Here is a 6,000-nt window from a genome sequence, read left to right as displayed (position 1 = left end):
GGGCTGCGTTTCATGCCCGCAGGTACAGATGTTTATTCTGGAGATCCATCAGCATAGGAGTTCCTCTCAGCTGTGTCGGAAGTGATTCACTGTTCTGGAGCCTAAATTTTGATGCTGGTCACTTAATGTATATATTTGTACATTCAAGGGTACGGCGGGGGTCTTGTCCCGCCATATGTTGCTGTTACTATTCTTAGAGGTCTGTAGACATATGTATATGTGGGTTGTTTGTGAGTTAGTTTTGATGTTGCCTATTCGATATGTTGTGAATGTTTTTGTTATAGCAGCCTTGTCGGCTCGCATGCCCTTTCATGATATGATACAAATGAAAGAGGCTACATGTACATGAAAAAGTTTTAAACTATTGGGGTTTTTGTATATAGTATCACATCACACACGGTTCAACTTAAGTGTAGTTGATAAATACGCATAAGAGGGTCCAGGTCGGACCCCAATTGCGGCCTACGGGGTTGGGTCGTGACACTCCCAAAACCTGTATCTGTACCTGCGGGCATGAACGCAGCCCCCCAAAGAAGGGGGCCAGTACGACATATGTACTGAGTATGTAAAGTATAACATAATACAACTGGAAGCATATCTAAAGTAGAGAAGCAGGGGATAAAATATCAAAATTGGAAACCTGTACTTGTACTCTGTAAATCATGAAAGCATGCATATTCAAATTATACAATATAGCCAGCCTTTTTAGGGGTCCAGTGAATCATATCTGTAGGATCATCATAGGCCCGGCGCCATCACCACTTTATTGCAACACATCATCATCATACATATATACATACGTACCCGACCCTCTAGTGAAGGGCTCGGTGGACAATACAATGAGTTGTGCATGAACGGACTCGGCCCAGGACTCGGTGAAAGAAGTGTTACAGTATACAAGAATAGAGTAGTGAGTAACTATATGCAATTTAAATCATATTGGAGACTCGACGAAATAAGAAAGTTAATCTTTTATCTGAGGACCTAAGCAATGGTGTAGTCATCTCGAGTATCCTCTAAGTGCCATTATAGGCTGCCTCAAAAGTAATCTCGGGGACCCTAGACATGCATTAACATAGGGCCAAATCATTTAGGGAGTCAAAACACTTAGTCTTGTATAGCCTTTACGACTTGGAGCCTGTACATTTAGTACCTTTTTAACATATGGGAGTTTCCAGGGAAATAGTTCAACTACTATAGGAGTTCAATATTAAGAAGTAATTAAGAGATGTTTGAGAATGGAGTTACTCCGGAGCTCATATCATATTCAACTTACAACTAAGACAAAGACATGCCCAAAAGAAGAAAGTGAATAAGCTCTATTTATTCTGTACTTTCCTTCAGGTGATCTTCATATACATATTTCGTACTCGGCCCATCATGGGCTCGGTGAACCATTATGGTGTCATAATCTCATTTTCGTACCAAATACATATTGAGGGAAATGAAAGATAGCTTTCCACACACTACTATTTAACACGTAGAAGCCTTACTAGGCAATACTCAGTCCTTACAGAAGTTCCAATACTAAGCAGTGGATAGGGGTATGAGGCATACTTGGAATTCTGGGAATGGAATTATCCCCACACTTCACATATAATTCACTTAAGGTTAAACATTGCCAAGAGGAAAGGAAGGTAGTTGTACGTACTTATACCAAAAACATGCCAAAAGAAAGTTCCACATACCTCTTGTGAGTTACTCTTTATCCCATTTGCCTCGTCGTCCTTTGAACCTATTCAACATGAAAGTAATATGAATATCAACCACTCTTAGCTTTTCAGCATCTTAGGTTGCACTTTAGCATTCCTGGAATCTATTTCCTTGTCCGTCTCTTCAACTAGTTCTTTAATTAGGTAAGGCGTTAACGAAAATTGGGCAGCACCTCTCCTATAATGTACCCTATCCAAATTTCCAATTAGGTCCCTAAGACTTACAGCCAACCAACAACAACAAACTGCAGCAATTCACACCAACAATATACAATATAAACTCCAAATGACTCATTCAAAAAGATGATATCAAATAGGGCATCTAGTCTTTATTCTATAACGCCTTTCATTATACGAAACGAGGGGTCGTGTCGCTGCAACCAGAAGCATCCACACCCTTTTTAGAATGCATTTAGGCCCTGCAACAATACATTACACCCCTACAGCAACAACTCACTCAAAACTATCAAAACGTTAATTTTGGACAGCTTACTGTTTTACCTTGTCGCTTCGTTTCGAAGGGGTAATGGAGGGAAACAGGATTTACGTCCTTCATGAAAGTTATAGACGTGTGTCTTAGGGTCGCATACAATTTCTAATCACCCCTACATCAATTCTATACAAAAAGATATGCCCAAAACACCAATAGCAGTCCCTGTAAGATTTTCAAAACCAAAATCTAGGCAGTACCTCCTCTACACTGCATCACCCTTCTTCGAGAAGCTAAAAGCAAAAATGGATTTTAAAGTCTAAATAAAAGTTATATACCTATGAAATACCTTTCCAAAACATACTGAATCACCCTAAACGAAGCTATACACAAGAAGTTATACCAATATTACTAATAACTGTCCCCTCCAAAAACGGGTTTGTTAACTAGTTTTTAACGTTTTCCCTCTTTGTTCTTTCAACTTTCTCTCAAGTTCCAAGCTAAAGAATTAATTCCATAGACATCGTAAGATACCTATATACACCTCCACGTACTTAAGGAACACCGTATATAATTAATTCACGGAGAACAATTTAAGAAATTACCTTTGATCCTTAAAAACCAAGGCTACCTTGTGCCTTGTTTCTCACGTTGTTCCTCTTCTTTTGGTTGCTAGAGTTTCAGCTCTAAATAGAATGAGAATGACTTAGTAGTCATCCAAATCCACATATATACACTTCTTTAAAAGGTGCCACGTGGCAACCTCCTAGGATGCCACCTAGGTTCATGCAGCCTATCACACGCCGCCATGTGGCAGTAGGGTCCACCCCCCAAGCAGGCAGGTGAGTCACCTGCTTGCTTGTCACCTGCTTGCTTCACTTCCGTAAGTTCAGAAACTAGTTTTTGCTCCCTCTCGTAGGTTCGCCATCTCACTTTATTTTAAGAGCCTATGTAATCCGTGCTACGCAGGCTTGGCATGTCCTCTAGTAGCTCAAGTATATAAAACTTTTACATTAATAACTTACGTAGGTAAATCGAGTTCTACAACTCGTTACTTGGCCTCCCATTCCTTCCGGATTCTTATGATTCCACTTCCAACCTTCTCTACTATGGGGTATCACATCCTCCCCTCCTTGGAGTCATTTGATAGTATCGTAGCATGTCCAACTCACATAATAATGTCTAAGGAACTTATGAGACAGTCCAAGTTTTAAAAGCGTGGGGTGTAATACCTTCTATACCGCCTATTGAACCACGTATGGGCTTATTAGTTATATTTTACTAACACCAAGCCAACCAATTGGATACCTACACTGTCTGCCATACAAAGTCTCATATGGGGCCACCTAGATACTGGAATGATAGTTAATATTGTAAGTACACTTAATAGGTGGTAGGCAATTATTTGTGTTACCTTTAGGGTCAACTGTATAGGCCTGCAACATATCATCTATTGTGTAGCTACCAATCTTAGTCTGTCCATCAGTCTGAGGGTAAAATGGTGTACGAAGACCTATCTTTCTTCCCAATCTCTTCGCGGACTGATCTTCGGTAGTTAAGTAGTTAACTGTAACTTGGACTCCTTTGTCTGGGACAATTGTTATGGGAACTCCGTAAAGTCTCACCACCCTCTTAACCTATAATGTTACATAATCTCGACTGGACAGATAGTCCTTGATTGAAGAAACATGGGCTGATATTATTAATCTGCGGATAATATTCCATATAGAATTATCTGTCTAGGGAGTGCAAAGTGAGTCTTGTAGCCAAGGTCATATTGTGGAATATTGACCTCGTATATTACTTCTTGTCTTCTTTAGATGACATCAACTGGTACCCTCGCCTTTTGGGTTTTTCTTTTTGCCCATCAGAGTTAGCTACCAAGTTGTGCTGAAGTCCCCTCACAATGACCTATATAGTTGTTCCGTGGTTTGCCTTATTATTAACTGGTATTATATTGAAGAACTGTGGCATACAAGTGCACCATCTGTTAGTAATCGGCTAATTCTGCTTGTTTTGCTTAAGCTCTTTTACAATTCCCTTATCATAACTTATAACACTCTAGGTACATAATCTCATGTCGTTGCTTCGCCGCTAGCTCGAATTTTCCCATCTCGTGTGATCATAACAGCACTAACGCACCAGATCCCACCAGAATTCTAAAATTAAACATGCTTGGACGAGAGTACTACTAGGATGGGTGACCCTCTCGGGAAGTCCTCATGTCACATTCCATTTCCATCCTTGCAATAATGTGTGAAGTCACTCATCTTAGCCCAAGATTTACCTTAGCGTCTTCTCGCTAGTCTCCATATTTTGCCTTGCCCTCTCTTCTTCTCTCTTACAACAGGTGTCAGGGTAGATCTTTAATTCAACCATGACTGTGTCCTTTTTAGCCATTTGATTTAACTTCTCTTCGTATTCCTCTGTAACGTCTCCAAAATATCATAATTGTTTTTCATCATGTACTCCTCCGCTTGGTCTTATGTTGTATATAACTATTCGTAGGTTGCACAACTACTCTTATACCATTGGTATGAGGTAAACGCAGTCTTTTCGTCTCCTAGCCCGTCTTGCTTTACATATCAACTTCACACTAGGACTTGCTCGTGCTAACGTTATTTTGTCCTACTTCTTTCTTTTCTTCCTTTATGTACTCCTTGGTCTCCTCATTTCCTACCGTAGGAGATTTTCTATTCTCCTTGCTACTTGTACATCACGATATCAGCGACCAATGATGCTATTGCCATATCTTAATCTTTACTCAAACATGGACCTACTACCCTTTTCGCGGCCCTTAGTTTTCTCAGTCCTACTCTCTTATCATATTCACCCCTTTTTGTAGGAACCCATGATTCTTCACACGATCTCAGATACCGCAGCTTCTATTTATTTATTATTGGCCTTGAGCTCTTGCTAACTCGTGCCAGTATGGGATCTCGCTTGAAATTTAAGCAGTCCTATCAACATGTGACAATGTCAGTTGATTTCCTCTCACGCTTGTATTTCTCTTGTCCACTTCCCCCCTTTAGGGTGTACCCATGTCATCCTCTGTTTATTTTCAACTATTCATATGCATATGATTCTGTTCCAATACATTTGACATACTCCACCATGTCTACACCTTCTGTTAGCTCATCTATACTTTAGGTTGCCCCTGTAAGAAACCTTAATATAACCATGGGGTGCTCAGAATTCTCAATAACTAGTACCCAATCTAGTCCAAGTACGAGTACTCGAGTCATATAACTAATGTAGTAGTTTAGCCGAAGCCACATTTCATTCATCCCAACCAGTACGTCACTAGTGCTTATAATCGTGTCTGGTTCTTTATTCGGTGCACTTATACTCTGATGACACGTGTCTTATGTTTTGTTTATCACACATTTTTTTCCAATGGATACCACTTGTTCCTTTGATAATTTCACAATGCCTCAGTTGTTTTGCAATTTCTATTCCCTATCTTTGAGGGATCCCACTATTTTCCAAAGTGGAGGTACATATACACAATACCCTTCTCTACTTCATGTGCTTTTATCGTTATTGTTACCGTGAATACGATCTCTCAAGATATGTTACAACTATATATCTCATTCTTTTTCTATCTCCAAAAAAAATCAGCAGAGTTTTCTCTATATTCCTTACTATCCCAAACCTACACTCAAGAAATACCTACAATGCTTCACAGGGCCAACATATATATGCATATCATAGTCTATCACATCCACACAGGGCACCAAATATTGGCAACAAAAGGAGATATATACATAATATAGTGGGGTCTGGATCTATCAATGCATACACATCTTGGGAGAAGATTAATAGTATACCTGTAACTATGTTTGATGATGCCTCCTG

General features: G+C 39.7%; 1 pseudogene; it reads left to right on the top strand.

The window, feature by feature from the left end:
• Positions 1 to 4,256: 4,256 nt before the first annotated feature.
• LOC129904648 (5S ribosomal RNA) lies at positions 4,257 to 4,376 on the top strand (annotated as a pseudogene).
• Positions 4,377 to 6,000: the final 1,624 nt, after the last annotated feature.

This window comes from Solanum dulcamara, chromosome 1 (genome assembly GCF_947179165.1).
Source record: "Solanum dulcamara chromosome 1, daSolDulc1.2, whole genome shotgun sequence".
In the NCBI taxonomy this organism is placed as follows: Eukaryota; Viridiplantae; Streptophyta; class Magnoliopsida; order Solanales; family Solanaceae; genus Solanum; species Solanum dulcamara.
Note: the sequence above shows the minus strand (reverse complement) of the source record. Positions and strands in the feature narration are given on the sequence as shown.